The sequence below is a fragment of the Amblyomma maculatum genome, chromosome 1 (assembly GCF_055883805.1).
Source record: "Amblyomma maculatum isolate TAMU_Amacu chromosome 1, ASM5588380v1, whole genome shotgun sequence".
Taxonomy (NCBI): Eukaryota; Metazoa; Arthropoda; class Arachnida; order Ixodida; family Ixodidae; genus Amblyomma; species Amblyomma maculatum.
Genome location: NC_139344.1, coordinates 381292663 through 381313516, shown reverse-complemented (window position 1 = coordinate 381313516; position 20854 = coordinate 381292663). Strand labels below are relative to the sequence as shown.

At 44.5% G+C, this 20854-nt stretch overlaps 1 long non-coding RNA gene across 1 annotated transcript in view; it reads right to left on the bottom strand.

The window, feature by feature from the left end:
• LOC146208365 (uncharacterized) overlaps positions 1–20854 on the bottom strand; it is a 590053-nt gene that overhangs the window by 182532 nt on the left and 386667 nt on the right. The gene's annotated exons all lie outside the window — the stretch shown is intronic.

The window sequence follows — 20854 nt, the reverse complement described above, 5'->3', positions numbered from 1 at the left end:
ACATTTGTTGCCTATTGAAGGCGCGAGTCTACATCAGAACAGCAGCACTGCCATACCATGCCCCCAGAGAAAAGGCAGATTGCATTGCCCTTTTCAAAGCTTTCCGCCCCCCCCCCCCCCCCTTTCCCTCGGTTCCAAATCCATCACATTAGAAATGCCGCAGTCCGGTCGGGCAGGAGCAACTTTTGAGAATTGAAACGTCCGTTTCGTTCATGCCTCACGAAAACAGTATTTTTTATACGTCCAAGCCGCTCTGGCAAAGTTTTGGGACTCGACCGAGACCAACAAAAGAGGCGAGTTCGGCCAGCAAAATACAACGCACATATATGAAGCAATGCAAAAAAAGCAAGAAAAAGGAAAAGGGGAGGACTGGGGCGCAGAAACAATTGTCGTCGTGGCGGGGTCGCAGCGAGCCAGAAGGCATTCCAGAGCCCCAGGTTCACCCTTCCACCTTCGTGCCCCACTATGGGGCCCCGCCGAGATCCGCACCAATAAATTCTTGAGCGGCAGCGTAAAAGAGAGAGAGAGAAAGTGATAGGAGAAACAAATGCAGGATTCTTATAATGCGGCCAGACCAATATGGCAACAGGGCGGGCTGGCAAGAATGCCCTAAATGGGCGGAAATATTGTGGTAATTTCTATTTTGCTGCTGTTCTTGAAGCAGCTGTCACGGGCCTGCGGTCCACACGCTGTGTGCTGCAAAGAACGGTGCAGTGTTCTGCAAGACAGGGCCGGCATCGGCTTCCTGCAGGGTGAATTTACGCTCACTTCGGAAGGAAGTGGCACATATGATTAGGTTTTGTATATAACAAACGGCCTGAGAACAGACGCTGGTAAATGATGACCTATTTGCTCTCCCGATTAAGACTGTAGAAATTAAATTTCCCACCAGCTGGCGCCAACGCCTGATTGCACAGCTCTGTAGGAGTTTATAGCAAGGAAATCGGTATAGGTTTTGTTTTGTGCAGTTGTCGGCCCCAAAACTACAGTCTCGGGATGATAAAGAGAAAATGGCAGAATCTCATTTGCTCGTGTTTCTATTTTCGTGTTTCTTGTCGTGGAGATCTTGATTTTTTATTTCTGGAAAACGGAAACTCGAGGTATGAGAGGAAGATATGAAGAATACTGCGGTGCTTCCCGTTGGACGTTGTCCAGAAGCCGAAGGGAAGCACCAGAAGTGCGCTGTGCTGTTCCGCTTCATTTTTGTTTTTTTGTTTGGGACACAAGAAACAAGCCAAAGTGAACACTTGGCCACCGGCCGAGGCAAGTTCCCCGGGAAACCAAAACCCTAGCAGCGTCCCGAATTTTTGTTTCTGGCGGGCGGGAGGGGTTGATTTCATTTTCATAGAAGCGACTGGCACTAGAATAGAGGACGCATTCTTCCGTCGGACGTTATTTGCATCCCACTCGCTACTCTTCTTGTTTCTTATTTTGTTCTTCCATTCAACTAAGAAGCCATACTTTCACATTTTTCAACTCTTCAACTTCGCTGTCCACTTTGACTTCGAAGTCTCCATCCTTGCTTTGGCAATTGGCCGCGGTAGAAACTTATGAAACATTCTTGCACTTCATGCGCCGTAAACTGGCGCGCGTATTCATTTCTGAACCTTTTTTTTTTGCCTTCTTTTTATTGAATCATGTACAAGCTTTTATCTTTTGCTGGAATATTTCGTTCTGCTTACGCTTTGCGCGTTTTCCTAGCATGCTCTGAACATCGTCAGAGTACTCACGAGACAGAAGAGCGCCGAGGCGTTCCTAACTTAGACCACTTTGCATAAAAGGAATCTTGCACATCAGAGCAGCTTCCGGTTGTGTAATATCTGGGCCGTATTTATTATTCATCGTGCTCCGCTCGTGTACGTGTTTTAGGCGGTTTTAAATGCACAGCTAGACTACGTTTGCTTCAACTTCCAGTCATGGCTCCCATGGGAAGGAATACTTCTTTCCCTACGTCTTCTTTGAGTTTACGAGTAGTTACGCAATACGTCACGAAGAAAACTTTGTGCCTTATGGTTCTAAAGGTTCCAATCATGTGGAAGGCTGTTTATAGTAGGGTGTGCGGAAATAGCTTTATAAATGCATCCGGCGCTAGATATCCGCGGCGCAGACCCACTGCATTAGCCTGGTGAGCCCATAAGTTTCTTTGATCGATCCCAGTGTCTTTGATTATGCACGTTGTTGATTTCCGCCTGTTTACTCTATTTTAGATAATCTTAGCATGTTTTGTTCTAGTCCTTTTTTGGTTTAAACATTTATTCGCCGCGTTTTCATTGTTGGATTCACCACGGATTGTAATACGGTTTAGTCTTTATGTATGTTTTAACAGCTTTTTATTCGCTGCTTTTACCCCTTTCACCTCGCTTATAAGTCATTTTATTCGTTGTAATATTTTTGACACTTTCCTTTGGCCACAATGTTGTTAGGCGTGCAGTTTCACCTTCATGCGTCATGCAGTGATGCTTTCCTCTAATATTCTCTTTGTTTGCCACCCGGTCAGGCGTGCTAGAATGATCGTTATTAAGGGTGGCTTCCGTATTTTTTAATCTAAAAATTACAGCAGCACTTTTAAAGGCACGACATGGCTTCACGATGTGTTTTCCCACTCCCCCCCCCCCCCCCCCCCCTCGTATTATAACTGTGTCTATGTTCTTGGTTTATACTGTGCTTTGTTTATCCTGAGAACAAACAGTCAGCAGTCAGCGTCCCTCCTTTCGGTTTCTTGTGTTTCTTCGTTCCCGTTTTTTTCACGCTTGTCTTTTGCTATGTACCAAACATTTAATTAGTCTCGGTCACTTTTCGAAGAACAGACAAAACGTTTTCATGGAGCACTCCGTAGTGTTTCGAAAACAGCCCACTTGAACGTCGAAGCGCATGTTGAAGGAATCAGTTTGTGCGTTCAGGGCCAAGACGCATTTCATTCGTCCAGCGGCTTAGTGAGGATCAGACATATGACCACCAATACTAGGAAAAGCGGAATAGTACGCATAAAACGTAATGCGCTGAAAACTCGCGTAAAGTTCGAACCGCCTAGGAAAGGAATGGCAGATTGAGATAAGCTGTAAGGAGCTGCTTATGGCAGGCAACAGTTGCAGATCCGGATCACGAAATGGAAACCATTATAAGAATCAGAATAGGCTGGAGTGTATTCGGCAGATACTATACGACCGTGTAGGGCAGGTTATCAGCATCGCCCGAGAAGAAAGTATGACTGCATGTCCCTGGCACTCACCTATGGGGTAGAAACATGGTGGCAAACGAAAAAGTTACCTTAAATTGAGAAACATGCAGAAGGCTACAGAATAAAACATGACTGGTGTAACGTTAAGGGAAGGAAGCGTGCCTGTTGGAGAAAAAACACAAGTTAATGACAGTGTAGATGAAATTAAGAAGACGAAATGGTTATGAATAGGCTATGCAATGCAAAGTGATCCGTAAGGGTGACAGAATAGATTCAAATAATTGCATGCGTCGCAGAATGCGGCACGACTTCAGGTAGGCGGATGATATTAGGGCGTTTTCGGAGATTAAGTGGATGCAGCTGGGAGAGAACCATCTTAATTGAAGGGCTATGAGATACGTCTCTGCCCTGCAATGGGTACAGTAAGCTAGTAATGATGATGATTATGATTATTACTAAGCGATGCGGTGGGGTTCCGTCAGGCTCAATAAAATCTGCCTTAAAGCTTGATATCGGAGGTCATCGCTTATAACTCTCCCTCGTCTCATCAGGTGTCACGCTTGATTGTCCGCCGCAATCTTCAGCAGAAAATGTTAATTTTCTGAAGGAAGGTACCATAATTAATACAGAAACTCAGTGCCGGGTGCCGCATACAGTGGAGATTATTGTTGCAACATACGGCAACTATATCGTCAACTCCATGTGCATAGTGCAGCCGCCAGCTCTTATTTGTTTCGCACAAAAAGCTTTTAAGAACATTCGATGATGTAGCGAGTAATTGAGATAATAGATTCGTAATCGATCTGTCTCTATTATTATGCCATCCATATTTCATTCGTTTTAGGGATTACTTTCCGTAACCGATTCGGTTTTGATGAAGCACTATTTTCACAGACTCATCTGTTGCCAAAAATTCAGCCACAATAACCGCCGCCTTCTAAATCATAAAAAACAGGACCACTAACCGTTTAAGCAGAAACTTTCCCTTTGCAAAAAACGAATGCTCGCGACACATTAGAGAATAAAACCATTGCCATACATTCCGGAAATTTTTAACTACATTGCAAACAAAGTTTGCTGGATTCCCTGGTAGTAATCTGCTGGTAGTAATGATAAAGGACTTCATTCACAGGCACATACTCATTTCCGTTTTGTACATAACGAAAGAGTAAAAGCAGATACACCGCATGGAAGCTAACTCACCCTTGACTACGTCTATTTACAGAAGTAACTAAATGTATGCCCACGACGATGCATCGTATGCAAAACGTGAAGAAAAACGAAAACTGTGCCCTTTGAAACCGAACAAGAAATCCATAAACAAGTAAAACGACGACAAAATGGGAGCATATGCACAAGCCAGCACGTGTCTAACAGAGATGCAAGCATATAGGGACATGGTAATTGGGCCAACACGTGCCCCTGCTTTCAGTACGACATGAAATTTTTCAGAGGGTTTAACGTGGCTAAGCCTGGTATGCCGAGAAAAGGTGCAGTTTGGCGCAGTTTATCGTGTGTGTGTGTGTGTGTGTGTGTGTGTGTGTGTGTGTGTGTGTGTGTGTGTGTGTGTGTGTGTGTGTGTGTGTGTGTGTGTGTGTGTGTGTGTGTGTGTGTGTGTGTGTGTGTGTGTGTGTGTGTGTGTGTGTGTGTGTGTGTGTGTGTGTGTGTGTGTGTGTGTGTGTGTGTGTGTGTGTGTGTGTGTGTGTGTGTGTGTGTGTGTGTGTGTGTGTGTGTGTGTGTGTGTGTGTGTGTGTGTGTGTGTGTGTGTGTGTGTGTGTGTGTGTGTGTGTGTGTGTGTGTGTGTGTGTGTGTGTGTGTGTGTGTGTGTGTGTGTGTGTGTGTGTGTGTGTGTGTGTGTGTGTGTGTGTGTGTGTGTGTGTGTGTGTGTGTGTGTGTGTGTGTGTGTGTGTGTGTGTGTGTGTGTGTGTGTGTGTGTGTGTGTGTGTGTGTGTGTGTGTGTGTGTGTGTGTGTGTGTGTGTGTGTGTGTGTGTGTGTGTGTGTGTGTGTGTGTGTGTGTGTGTGTGTGTGTGTGTGTGTGTGTGTGTGTGTGTGTGTGTGTGTGTGTGTGTGTGTGTGTGTGTGTGTGTGTGTGTGTGTGTGTGTGTGTGTGTGTGTGTGTGTGTGTGTGTGTGTGTGTGTGTGTGTGTGTGTGTGTGTGTGTGTGTGTGTGTGTGTGTGTGTGTGTGTGTGTGTGTGTGTGTGTGTGTGTGTGTGTGTGTGTGTGTGTGTGCAAGAGAGAGAAAGAACGATGAGTATATTCACGCACTTTTCCTCGTTGGCTCTAATAAAACTGTTTACTTTAGCGCTTCCCACGAGATCTGTTCCGCGGGATCTGCAGCTCCAACTCCGAGCAGCGGGAGTCCGCGATGCTCAGCTCTGACCCTTTAATCAATCCGCGGGTCATCGAACTCGTACATAAGTCGCCAGATCCCAATGACTCCAGGCCACCTCGCTTGGAATCCCCTACCTGAGATTTCCTTTTCGGCAAATAGAAGTTTCTCCTCCTCCTTCTTCCAGTGGCCACCTGCGTTATCAGCTCTCAGTGCGATAGCCCTAATCGGAAAGATACTTCCCATAGCAATATGTTGTCTTGGCTGTGCAGCAATTAAGATTAGTTAGGAAGGACTTTGATGTCATTACATCAAAGATCAACCATCAATAGCGTGAATTTCGAAATCAATGTACAGAAAACGGGAGGCATGTTTCACCTTATTATACCTAAATTTATATACAAGCACATTGTACTGCCCATATTTTGATGGTCATTGGCCCGAGTAACCAAATTTTTACCCGGCCTTCCAAAATTGTCTAACAGAAATGCGCCGAGTGGATCATGTTTGCGTGGTTTAACATGGTTACATCGGTAACAGCATTTACCCACTGTAAATGTTCCCTCACTTCCCACACATTATTGATGATGTGCTGCCGTACCAGTAGAATCCTCTGAATATGTTTGCTGCAGGGTGTTCGAGGTGTCTGATAACCACATCTATCTCACGAAATACGGCACAGGATCTTTAGTGCGGCACCCTTTGCCCGCAAGTGCTTCTCGTAGTCGATATATGTCGGCACTTAAATCGCCGTGTAGAAGCGATGGCTTTTCGGCAAACTGAAGTCATGCAAAACTATGTATGTGACATTGCGCTCTAATGAGAAATCAACCCTAGTGGCATCATATACAAGAAAATCATCCAGCACGAGCAGAGGTCGGAGCATCTGTCGTTTCCGGTGGCGATAAATTTGCAATAAGACATCAAAGGCGCCAAATATAACCTGAAACAGAGCAGAGACTAGCGCGTGTAAATGGAGTAGTATCAAAGGGTTCTGGCGAAGTCTCGACTACAAGGACAATTATAAGACCGCGCAATAAAAGGTTCCCCGTTCGCGGGAAATGCTGGACTTTCGAGGTAAAAGGCGCAAATACCTTTATTTTAGTTTTATTGCCGATTAATGTCTCTCTCTCTCCCTCTGCATTTTATCTCAGCTTGAAGATGCATCCATAATTGGTCACCCCATCGAGCTTACTTAGCAAACTTCATTGAATCAGTAAAGCCGCTAGGTTTATTGCCATGATTATTCCTACATAACTAGCGTAAACAGCCTCAGACCACGATTTCACTCGTTGGTCCTTGAACCTAGGCGACGAAATTCCCGCCTCTTTTTAATGCACAAAATATATCATGGTTCATCAGACCTTCGACATACGTTTCTTTGCCCTGCCTTCCACATATCTTCTCGTGCAGACCATCCATTTAAAACCAAACCCATATATGCGCGCACAAATATGTTTAAATATTCACCACTGCTACTTGCCATTTCACAACACAACAGTTTGCCCGCAGATGTCGCTACCATACCTGACCACACTAGAAAGCAGCATACCTGACCACACTACAAAGCACCAATACAAAGCAGCTTAGAACTGACCAATCTAAACTGGAAAAAGGCATAAAAAAATATTCCTAAAAACACATCTACAGGAATAGATGGAATTTCGATCAAGCTGATTAATGAACTCGGTCCAAAAAGTAAGGAAACGTTGTTAAAAGCTCTAGAAACAGTCATAACGAATAAGCAAATTCCGGACAGCTGGCGGCAGAGTAAAATGAATCTGATTTATAAAGGGAAAGGAGACAGGATGCACATAAAATCCTACAGGCCGATTACCATAACATCTGTTATGTACAGGTTAGCCATGCAGGCGGTGAAATTAAAGGTGCAAGCATGGGTAGAAAGTAACAAGATACTAGGAGAACTTCAGAACGGCTTTAGAAATGGTAGGCGCTTAGATGATAGCCTGTTCGTGCTTACCCAATGCATCGAAATATCTAGAGTGGAAAATAGACCTTTGTATTTGGCCTTCCTGGACATAAACGGGGCGTACGACAACGTAAGCAGGGAACTCCTGTGGAACATATTAAAAGAAGAAGGTATCGGTTATGATAATAGAGTTCCTACAGGAAATATACCGGGATAAAAAAGTAGAAATTACGTAGGAAGAGATAAGAAGTACGGAGAATGTCAAAGTATGCAAAGGATTAAGAGGAGGCTGTCCTCTATCACCGGTGCTGTTCATGCTTTATATGATAAACCTGGAACGGATGATACGAGACAGTAACCTAGGTTTTAACCTGTCATATAGATTAGGTGGAAAGGCGCTAGAGCAGCGCCTCCCCGGTTTGATGTATGCAGACGATATTGTTCTGCTAGCTGAGAGTCTGGAAGAATTGCAAACTCTAGTTAAGTATTGCGGAGACGAAGGGGACGCTCTAGGCTTCCGTTTCAGCGCAGTTAAGTCGGGTCTGATGATTTTCAACGGCTCAACTGATCAGGGTCTTAAAATACAAGGCCATGAAATACCTAGAGTAACTGAATATAAATATCTGGGGGTATGGGTAAACGAAGGATTGGCATACATTGGAAAGCATGAGCAATCACTTAAGGCCATAGGGCGAAGGATTGCCGGGATAATGAAGCATAAGGCATTGTGGGGATACAATAGGTATGAGGTTTTGAGGGGTATTTGGAAAGGAATTATGGTGCCCGGACTTACTTTCGGAAATGCGGTTTTGTGCCTAAAGTTAGAGGTACAGTCGACATTAGCAATAAATCAGAGATCCGTTGGACAATTGGCACTAGGTGCCCACGGCAAAACTACAAATGAGGCGGTACAGGGAGATATGGGCTGGGCATCTTTCGAAGTACGGGAAGCTCAGAGTAAAATATTATTTGAGGAACGCTTTAGGAAATTGGACAGTAACAGATGAGCAGCTAAAGTATTTAAATACCTGTACTTAAAAAGCGTGGACTCACAATGGAGGAAAAGAACTAGGAAACTAACTAGTAAGTATGCTAGTCACAAGGACGGAGAAATAAAGAGTATTAAGCAACAGGTGAAAATCCACAGAAGTTAAAAATTGGATAAATTCGATGGATAAGAAACAGAGTGTGGAATTATACCGTAAGTGGAAAATGCAGATCAGGAAGGAAGATTTCTTTGATAACTCAAGAGGCAGTGCCCTACTTTTTGAAGCTAGATCAGGGTGCCTTAGAACACGCAGCTACAAAAAGAAATTTAACAATGGAGATGACGCATGTGCTGTATGTAAAAACTCCAGTGAAACAATTGACCATATTATATTCGAATGTAATGGTATCCATCCGGAAGTTGATGCAGGCGCAATCACTGTTCCTGAAGCTCCTGGGTTTAGAGATACCAGTGGCCGGGTGAATAAACCGGCGGTGGAAACTAGCAAAAAACGACTGGAAGTTTGGTGGCTTAAAAGCAGAGAAGTGACATAATGTTAGTAATGTAGGAACAAAAATTTAATAAACAGAATGATGGCTTAGTTAACCATTCTAAATCAATAATTAAGATATACGGAGAAAAGTGAGCATGATAGCTACTGCTACCACCCCGTTGCAAAGGGGACGCTCCTATATTCCATCCATCCATCCATCCATCCATCCATCCATCCATCCATCCATCCACACTTCATTCCTAAATGCTTTAGAGAATAGAATGTTAAGCTGACTAAGTAGGTTTCTTAATCATACCTTGCGGTCCTCGCAACTTCTGATCTCCTGTTGTTTTTTTCTAATTGAGAGTTAATGCTCTATTTATTGTTGTACATTTCCATTCACTGCTAAATATTATGCGTGCACGTACTTCAGTTTTTAAGAGTGTGCAACGTTGCTTAAGGTCACCATAACTACTTTATAAAATATACAGACCTGAAAGTTTTGTTTCCTCTAGTCCTAAAGTGCCAATTTTACTTATGTGCCTACTACAACCAATTTTGTTAACGTGATCCCCCTATGTCATGCCTGAAAGAGCCGTTAAGGTAAATAAATAAATAAATAAATAAATAAATAAATAAATAAATAAATAAATAAATAAATAAATAAGCCAATAAACAAAGAAACACAGCAAACTTTCGCACGAGTATAAAAAATTATAGGTACTAAATTACCGCTTGCATGCTTTCTTTCGAACGATGCGCTAGACGCGGATTATAATCTGGGAATCACCTAGGACTGCTAAATAATCTATAACTATCTTCTTTCAGTTTGGGATTACTATCAATGAAGGGTTGTAACCTGTATTACATTCCTGCTGAAGGTAGCGTATTGACCTCGTGGGGCATAAACACATACGAATGATGCTTACGATACTCCCTGATGCGAAATTTTAGCGCATCTATGTAGCATTTTTGCGATATATTGCTGCAAACAATTACAGAGATGCTTGTAAGCGTGTTTGTGCAATTACAAAGCGCTCTTTATTTTTCTCACAAGCCAAAAAGAATTTCTAAAAACGAGAGAAAGAAGAGTCGCGAGCGACAGGCGCAAAGCTCGTGGATCTTCTTTCTCTTCTTCTGAAAAACTTCCTTTGTTTCATGTCTATCTTTCTCTAAGTGACACCGGCAACGCCATGAACGAGGACGCCGCTAAACCGTCGAACGGGCGCTCTAAAGCTTGCGGGATTTAAAAAAGGCAATGTGAATGCTGATACGTCATTTGCAATCAAACCAGCTTTTGAATGTCGCTGGACTAAATGTTGTAGAGAACAAAAATAATGCTTTGGTGGTTATATTATTATTGAATTCTTGTGTCTCTCTTGACCTAATCAGCAACCTGACGGCTGAGCTATGGTTCGATTGATTTGATTCAATCATAAATTTTTAGTCATTCACAGGCAAATTGCATACGACGATTCATAAGATTAAATTCTGGTGCATAATGTGATAATAGAAAACACCTAACTAAAATTAGGGGTATATTGGCCTTTAATATAAGAATGACGACTTGAATTAGGCGTCATTTAAGGGTGGACTAAGGATTAAGGGATTTAAGGGATTACAGTAAGAATATCGTCCCATCTTGAGCACTTAATAAGAATAATTTCTATTGCAGCATGCTCCTTAGAGACTAAATTATACATTACTGCAAACAGATTTCTCACTTTATGGTGGATAATTTTTTGTAGGGTCTAAATAAATGACTCTTCAGCTACATTTCCTACAATGAGCTTCGACAATACGTAAAACGAATAATTCTGCCTTCATCAAAAAAAAAAAAAAACAAAAGCAGTTCCTATGTTGTATTCCTCATTCTTGATATATAACTATGGCTAAAAATAGACTTCTGATTAGGTTTTTTTTTTATCCTTTCTGTAAAAAAGGCAGTGAAAATGTTGAATGTTTAAAAAGGAATTAATTTAGAAGAGAAGTGATCACATATATGAAATGAGCTTTAGAAACTGATTATTACTTTGCATTTCATTGAATTTGAGCTAAAAAAATTGTTCCAAGAGTTTCGCCCTAGCTTTGTTCTTCTGATATTAGACAGGTACAACACGGCGTCACCATCGGCATAGTAATGGGAGTTAAGCGCACACAAAGCTTTGTGTTTTACGATGTGAAAAAAGGGGGTGGGAGCGGGGATGAGGGACGAAAAAAACAACTGATAACAACTGTTGTTAAATATCCTGTTGCACTTAAACTAGTACAGTTAAAAACTCAGTTTAAGAGCAATGAATTGTTACTAGAATTCTTGGTGTTCTGTAAGAGAGTTTTGAAGGACCAAATTCTGATATGCTGCAGGTTCTATTCTTATATACTGCAAGTGATACTCCTTCAAAGCCACTAAAGTACATTCCGTGAGCTTGAATGAATGATTCGAGCTCGTGAAGTTTTGTGAAGGTGGGAAAGAAAAGGAAGAATTAAGGAACGAAATAACAGATATAACGGATATAACAATAACGAACTGAGATTTCTTCTACGGCAAGCTTCTCGCTGATATACATGTGGAACGCTGAAAGGCTCTCATATATCCACTGCTGCAATGAGTTGATTGTGGAGCTATATTATTAGAAGGATTTTAATATTAATAGCGATATTACTGCGTTCTTCAACCTTTCATTCACCCGCAAAACTAGCCGCCGAAGGCCAGGATATATCGACACTTAAATATTTCTTAAATATTTCCCCGCAAAGCTAAACTTTCACATAACAGCACAACTGAATTCCCCATCTCTATTTTTCTGTTTCTTAAGGAAGTTTTGCATTCCAAATATCATTTCTTTGTGCGCTCAATGCGAGTATCATAATGTCTTGGTTCATACAAAGATGCCAATTTTTTGCCGTTACTCGTGAGCTCAAGATCATTATTGAACTGACAGAAAAATATTGAGTGAACATGCAATATCATCTGCGACCGCCAATAGACTGCAGACGCTTCTATGTCTCCGATTAATACAGAATTAGATATGAGCGAAATCATGCATTCAAATTTTAGAATTTTAGCCACTTTTCACGAAGAATTTTCTATTTAATGCTCAAGAGAGAACTGCGCTTCAAACAGGCACCTCATAATATATCTAATTTTTAGTTTTAACAGCACCACCGTGACCGTTTCACCACAAGCTGATGAATACCTTCTGTTTCCCGCAACTCCCCAAGCAGAACACTGGCCAATGCCTATTTCAGAATGAAACACTAGACGTATCTTTCTTCTCTGAAGCAGAAACATGTCTTCAGCATCAAGAGTGCCATTTACGATAGCAGTCTCGAAACATCCTTTCAGCGCTCCTCAACTCATTTCTTCCCGCCCCTCTTTCAATCAGTCCATATTCTTTCGGTCATCTTACAATGTCCCAGTTTTTTTCCATACCAAGCAAAATTAACTTCACAGATTTCGCTTTCTTCTCTGCGAAACTTGGTAACATTTGCAGAAAGGAATTGGCAAAACATTTCAGAAATAAAAAGCGTGTTCTAGTTCAATTGGCTGGAAACCCGAAACGTTCAGCGCCCTTTGTGCATGCTGTCTGGCCTGGGCACGTGCTCTTCGTGTAATGTTCCGAAGGGTGGAAATTTTGGAATAAGGAAACGAAATCCGGATAAGAATAAGCGTGTCTCGGGGCAAAACTGCTCTGGCTTTCTCTATTCTTATATTTCTGGTTCCCTTCTTCGCTTCTGCATGGCGAGCATGTTATCTGCTCGAGCGAGTACCCAAATAATGAAGTGTAAAGCATAGCCTACTGTAAGATGAAGGCGCTGCTCTGCAGCCCTTCGCGACCTTGGTAAAGAATCACTGCCAGTTGAACGATTTTGCAAACGATGGCACAACGGTTGGGTGGACAATATCCCACACGGTCGAATAAGCTTTGCGCGTGGTCGCACCGAGGTGTGGCCGCTCATTTTTCTGCCAACGTTTTTGATACTTCCCTGTCACAACAGTTTCCAGCTAGTTTTTGTGAGGTGGATTTGATCGCGCCTGCTATGCCACCTGGTACAAGGGATGGCGAACGGCGCGAAGATAAGCGCTAAAAGCAGTCAGGGCCTTTGGAGACGACATCATTACTAAAAGCAAACAATCCTTTTTCACCACAGCAATACATGTGTATTTTGAATGTATCGGCCTCTCCGAAAAAAAAAAAAAGGAACGATTTAAACCCTTCAGGTATACTCGAGTAATACAAATAGCGCTTTATTCCGTTATTCAGGGATGGGTTATTGCATCAAAAACAACCTTGTACGAAGTTTTCGCGGCCCAACCACAGCAGTCCACACACCAGTGGTAGCTGCGGGGTTTGCACGGAGATCAAGATCACAAAGTATGTTTTTGTCTGTTTGGCCGGGTTTGTATTATTTCAGCAAGATATTGTAAACAGACTACTAAAATAGCAGATATAAAACGGTAAATAATGCACTCTGGGCGGATTTGAAAACAACCGTTCAAGAACGACTCCTCCATTTTGTTATTACGGGATCACGTGGAAATATTTTCTGACTGGTAAGCCACAGGTTTAAGAATGCACCTGCACAGAAAGATTGTAGGCTAGCGAGAAATATTGGAAGGGATGTAAGAATGCAACTATCGGCATAAAATACTTTAGCAAACAAAAGGCCTCATACTTTTTGTAATATTTAATCTCGATTGTTGGGCATGCGACTTACCACAGTGGTTCGTGATAGTCGAGGCGTATAAGTCTGAACATCGAATATACTTCTGTTTATCTATCTAGAGTTTGTATTTATTTATTTATTTACTTATTTATTTATTTTATATGCGCACGGATAGCCCTAAGTAACTATGCGCACTAAACGTAAAATCAAGTTGCCTTAAAGGAAAAAGAGACATTGCCATTTCTAGGTAGTTAAACCACAACTTGTTAATCAGAAAAAGTGAACTGAGATACATTTTTCCTAATATCTTACTGAATTGCTCAGTAGCAATGCTGTTCAGAAAATGCAGTGCTTCTTGAAGCTCACTAATCATGACGTTCGAAAAATACATGATCGCAATGCTAGAATCAAATACTCTGGTGGTATTATTGAACACCTCTATACATATTTATTTTTAAAACATTTCTAAATGCTAACACTTGTAACTTCGGAGTCAATCAGGTCCAGAAGTACATGCCCTAATCATAAACACCCCCCCTCCCCTTCTCCCGGCCCCTTAACAATAAAAAGTCGCTACGACCAGCTGGCATCCCTTATTCCTTTCTCATGTGCTACGGCGAAGGTTCCTCACAAGCGATTTTATGTTCTACCTAGCTCTGCATAAAATACCACTACGTTGTGGTATGGCACAAGCGATGTTTGGTCATAACAACGGTGAGCTTCTATCTGCCGTAAACTGCCCCCCTATTTGCTTCACGAGCTAAAGTTCCAAAATGCCCCAGCACCTAATGTCGACTCCTATTCCCGAATTGAACGGATCAAGTGATATTGCTCTATAGCATTATAATTTTGTTTGCGTATCTCGCTTAGACCTTGAAACTAATGAATTACCTTAAGTTCAATCTGGTTCTCATTTATTTAGTTATAGTTTATCCATGCTTGAAGGGCTTACTGTCAAAGCCTGTTCATCGCTTATACAGGGTATCCAAGCTAAATTTAGCCAAGGGTTAAAAAACGAAACAATTGAGGTAGGCCAGCGAAACCCCTTGTATACAACTGCCAACCATCTGGCGCCCTACAGGAAATTTTTCGTTTTCTAATTATATAATTAGTAATTAAAATAGTCTCGCTCATTTTTTTTACTATTACTTTTAGACAATAAATTGATTAGCAAAGTTGGAGAGCACCTTCTAAAACACCAGTTCATTTATTTGCGATAAGGAAAGCTCTAAATAAAGTCCGCGAAATACAAAAATATCGCGTGACTGGCACATTTTTGCGCTACGATTGTGCTGCTCCCAACCTGGGCTTCCGTGAATAAAATCAGCTGCGGCATTGGCTCCATGACAGCGTTGCTGTGGCGGTGGTTTCCTTTTCCGCTTCAGGCAGCCGGGAGCTATCCGCGCTGACTGACCCACCGAAGACATATCAGCCTACCGCTGGGACTGGGCTGTCTAGACACGGCCACAGCTAATTTCATTCACTAAAACTACTGTTGAGAGCACTACAATAGTACCGCACGAATACGTTAGTCGCGTGATAGTTTTGTATTTCGCGGAATTTTTTTTAGAGCTTGAAAAAAAGATGCACATGATGCTGTCCCTATCGGAAATAAAAGGAATGAGGCTTTCAGAAAGTTCCTTTCAACTTTGAAAATCACATTTATTGTCTAAAGCAATATTTATTAATTTATAAAAATTAATTTATTTACTAATTAGTTAATTGAAAGAATAATATAGCCTATGGTACACCAGATGGCTGGCCGCCTATACAAGTGGTTTTTCTGGCCTATTTCAAAAGTTTTATTTTGTTATATATATATATATATATATATATATATATATTAGGGATGTGTTTATTCAGTCGACGCAGGTCGATCCAGCTGCTTGGGATGAATTCGCAGCGGGGCGTCAGGCGTAACGAATCACAAAGACAACGTCCAGCTTCGTTCTCGAGCGCACCAGCACGCGACGCATGACAGTGGCAATAACGATGAGGATTACCACACTACAGTTTCCCCCCGAATAGAAAAGGAGCCATCCTGGCGACTCATGGAGCGGAAAGGACAGACGGATCGTAGTAGAGCTTCATTCGGTCCACATGAACTGTTTCACGTCCACGGTAACACAAGTCCGCAGAGGGCGCAACGGACTCAACTACGTAGTTGACAGGAGATATTTTTTGAAGGACTCGGTATGGACCATGATAACGAGCAAGAAACTTCTTTGAAAGACCGGCGGTTGTGGCAGGGACCCATAGCCACACCAAGGCGTTGGGTGCATATGAAGGAGCCTCGTCGGTGTCCCGGTGGTGTTTTTGTTGCCACTGGGTTCCCTTTGCAAGTGAACGAGCGAGCAGACGTCATTCTGCCTACTGGGCGGCGTCTGAAAGTGGCGTTGATTCAGAAACATCAGGGCGGTAGGGAAGAAGCGTATCCATTGTGCAGGTTGTCTCGCGCCCGTAAAGAAGAAAGAAGGGAGAGAATCTAGTGGTGGTCTGTGTCGCAGTGTTGTATGCTTAGGTTACGATGGGGAAGAACCTGGTCCTAGTTGGAATGAGCGTCATTCGCGTACGTGGCCAGCATGTCACTTAGAGTACGGTTGAAGCGTTCTGTCAGGCCATTCGTCTTAGGATAGTAAGAAGTAGTGGTGCGGTGAATGATGCGGCATTCTTTCAGGAGGGCCTGAAAAGCGTCGGACAAGAAAACGCGTCCGCGGTCTCTGAGTAGTTTCTTGGGAGTCCCGTGGCGAAGAATTATGTTCTTGAGAAGAAACAAAGCGACGTCCAGTGCGGAGGCAGAGGGTAACGGTGATGTTTCAGTGTAGCGAGTAAGATGGTCTACTGCCACGATAAGCCACAGGTTCCCAGCGGGAGTAATAGAAAGAGGGCCACACAGATCTATGCCAACGTGGTCAAACGGACGAGCTGGAAAGGGTAACGGCTGCAATGAAACAGGGGACTTCTGAGTTTTTCGGCGTTGACAAGATTCGCAAGCGCGCACGAAGTGTCTTACAAAGCATTACATTCCACGCCAGTAAACGTGCAGGCGGAGGCGCGTGTAGGTATTCAATACGCCACCGTGGGCACACTGTGGGCCACTATGGAACGCAGCGCAAATGACGGCGCAGAGATGACGTAGGATGACTAGAAGCTATTTCCGCACGTCAAGCAAATAATTATGGCGATAGAGCAGACCATGGCGAATGGAAAAGTGTAATGGAATGCCGGACGAGTGCTCTGGATGAATGGCCGGGAGAAGGACCTGAAAGAAAGTCTAACTGATCCACGGGTCATTCTGCTGCTCAGTGGCCATGTCAACAGTAGCAAGGGTTGAGAAATCGTAAGCACAGACGTGATCAGACGAGGAACAACTAGGCAAAGGAGAACGGGAGAGAACGTCCGCGTCCGTGTGATTCAGGCCTCATCTATAAAGGACATGATTATTATACTCCTGGAGACAGAGAGCCCAGCGAGCGAGGCGGCCGGAGGGGTCTTTCAGAGAGGCCAGCCAGCACAAAGCGTGATGATCGGTCACAACATAAAACGGTCGGCCATAGACATAGAGAAGAAATTTTCCGATGGCCTAAATAATGGCCAAACATTCTCTTTCTGTTACAGAATAATTAGACTCTGCTTTCGTCAATGTTCGGCTGGCGCCACCACATACTCACTGAAACTAGGCTTACGTTGGGTAAGGACGGCACCAAGCCCAATACCGCTGGCGTCAGTGTGGATCTCCGTAGGCGCAGTCGGATCAAAGTGGCGTAGAATGGGAGGTGAAACCAAAAGGCGGCGTAAAGTGTTAAAGGCTTTGTCGCAGGCTGGAGTCCAGGAGGAAAGGTCGGAGCTGCCGGCAAGGAGCTGGGTCAGAGGAGCGATGATAGAGGCGAAGTTAAAGATGAAGCGTCGAAAGTAGGCGCAGAGGCCGATAAAGCTCCGGAGTTGCTTCAGGGAGGTTGGCTTCGGAAACTCTGCAACTGCGCGAAGTTTGGTGGGCTCGAGAAGAATGTGGTCCTTAGAAACTACGTGGTCCGAAATTGTGAGTTTTAGGGCGGCCAAGTGGCACCTCTTCAAATTCCACTGAAGCCCAGCGTCGGCGAGATATGTGATAACATGCTTCAGGCGCAGAAGGTGAGAAGAAAAGTAGGTAGAAAAAACTACGATGTCATCCAGATAACAAAGATAGGTCTGCCGCTTGAGTCCACGAAGAACAGTGTCCATCAGGTGCTCGAAAGTGGCTGGAGCATTGCAAAGGCCGAACGGCATAACGTTGAACTCGTTTAAGCCGTCCGGTGTATAAAGGCAGTTGTTGAGCGGTCATCGTCAGCCATCGACACTTGCCAGTAGCCAGAGCACAAATCCAAAGAGGAGACATAATCGGCTCCCTGTAAACAGTCCAACGCGTCGTCGATTCGTGGAAGAGGATAGACGACTTTGCGCGTGATCTTGTTTAGTCAATTGTAATCGACGCAAAGCCAAATAGAACGATGCTTCATAGTGACCAAAACAACCGAAGTAGCCCATGGACTGTTAGATGGCTGTATGACGCCCCGGCGAAGCATATCATCCACGTTATCAGCAATGACTTGGCGCTCAGAGGCCAACACGCGATAAGGACGCTGGCGCAAATGTGCGTTTGTACCAGTGTCAATTGTGTGCGTAACGACACACGTGCGACCCAGAGCAGTGTGAGGAAGGTCGAAGGAAGAAGTGAAGCTCTGTAGGAGGGCAGCGAGTGGATCGCGTTGCGCTAGTGGAAGACCTGCGTCAATAGCCTGTTGAAAAACATCGCGTGGTGTTGTAGCGGTCGCTATATCGCAAGAGCTGAGAACATTAACGCCGTATGAAGTAGGCGTGGCAGGAAGGGTATTTTACAAGCGCGGGGTCAAGTTCTTCAATACGGCCGATACACTCGCCGCGTAGCAGGACGGACGGGTAAGAAAATGAGTTCGAGACGCACTAAGGCCATCTTCGAATTTGAGCACAGCAAATGGAAGTAGGAGGCAGGGATGGCGTGAAGCGGCGTCGAAAGGTGTGAAGAAGACAGTCGATTAGTAAAGCTTTCACAGGAGTGGAATGAGGGCAGCAGAAAATGGAGGAATGTCTGTGTCATTGGCGCCAAGGAGTTTTGCAGACCGGGTAGGGACGTCACACAAGACGGTATCATAAAAAGGAAAAAAAGGAAACATCCGCGCGGGCGCAGTCAATAACGGCACGATGAGTGGAAAGGAAATCGCAGCCCAGGATGATGTGTGAGCATTGAGACAATACAATAACCTCGATGGTGTATAAGACGTCTTCGATGAGAACACGGGCCGTGCACGCCGCTGAGTGATGAATGCGTTGTGATGAGGCGGTGCGAAGCGAAAAGTAGGAAAACGCGGTGGTCACCTAGCGAAGACGACGTCAAAGAGCTTCACTGATGACGGATACGGCAGCGCCCGTGTTGACAAGAGCGAGTATTGCGACGCTGTCGACAAACACTTGTATTACGTTAGCGGGAGAACACGGAGGACTTTAAGAGTTCGAACCAAGCGCAGTTCTTGCCCGGGAACTGCGACTGTTAGTTTCCCTCAACAGCGCCGGTAGAACGTCGTAGAAGCGGAGATGGTGAACGGCGACGAGGGGAAGATGATCGGCGAGTGGTATATGTTTGATTGTCGCGAGATATAAAGCCGGAACTGGGAGGAGTTCTCGGCGAGGGCTGGTCGGTATCGTAAGAGTAGTTCCAGAGGTCAGGGCAAGAAGGTGGAAGGCGTTGGCGACAAAGGCGTGCGACATGACCCGGCAGCCCGCAAGAGTAGCAGACTGGCCGGTTGTCTGCGGTACGCCAAGGGTTCGTCGGGCGTTGACGCACCCTTGGAATGGGGACATGGAATGCAAACCCAGCCAAAAGCGAAGCAAGGTTGGAGGAAGCGGCTTGGTAGGAAAGAGGTTAATTCTGATGGCATTATCGATCTGGCTGCAACTTGGGCGTACGTCAGTGGTGCCGTTACTTGCGCCGGAACGGGACTGGGCAGGAGCACGGAACTGCGCGGAAGGGCATCAGTGATGTTATCTTGCACAGCACGGAGTATGGTAGGGGCCAGAGACGGAGCCATGTCAGGAACAAGGCGGTCAGTATCTTGTAACTGAGGCACTAGTGATAGCTGGCGGGCGACCTCTTCTCAAACGAAGGCTTTCATTTGTTGAATGAAAGGGCTGTCATCTGAAGGAGTAGAACCGCCCAGCGATAGTGTAGAGGTTCTGTGGTCTCTAACACCAGGCGGCGATGTAGAGGCAGTTTCGTCCAGCATGTTGAAAGCAGAGGGCAATGTGCGGCTTCTTAGTTCCAGGGTGGACGGGAACATCACCCAGCCCCTCCACCAATTGTAGGAGTGTGTTTATTCAGTCGACGCAGGTGGAACCAGCTGCTCTGGATGAACTCGCAGCGGGGCGTCAGGCGTAGCGAATCACAAAGACAACGTCCAACTTCTTAATTCTCGAGTGCGCCAGCACGCGACGCATGTCAGTGGCTATAAAGATGAAGATTACAGAATTTATGTCGTTCGTTCCATTTTGGAAGGTTCTTTAAACCCTTCCTGTTATGCAGTTCGGCGTAGGGAAGACCAGGAGGCGTACTTGAAGGTGATATTTACAGCATGACACATATATATACAGAGTACAACTGGAACATCAAATGAATTTACAAAAATAACACTCTGCGCTGCTTTACTCTTCGACCTAAATGGTTAGAGCCTAAACAGAACAGCCGCGTTACATGCCTACGCATGGAGCCCCAGCTCAGACTGGACTGAACTCTCTTGGATCACGTTTCATTTTACATATTCACAAGACAAAGAAATAGGGGCGGTCTTTTTCAGAGGCCAGCCCCACACATCAACTGTCCAATAGGAAATATGCTATATTGCCACAGCCCCATGGGTTGACCTTAGCCTCTAACCCAGGGCCCCACTAGTAATACAAATTACAAACAAAGCACGGCAAAACTCTTTCCCTGTGAGGGTGTCGAACCCTCTCCTCTCGTGAGACTTTCTTCCCACTTGTCTCCCGCACACCGTCGCCTCATCCACGCTGCCACTGCTGGCCGAATCCTTTCCACAGTGCATTGCCCCTCGCCACTTGTGTTTACCACTATGAGCAACGACAAAGAAAGGGAAAGATCAACCAGCCGCCATTCCGCAGGTGGCTGGTTCTGGCTTGCCCGCTCTGAGCACAATACCCGCGTCAACTCCTGAATGCTCTTTCGGGTGCTCTTTTGTCGCA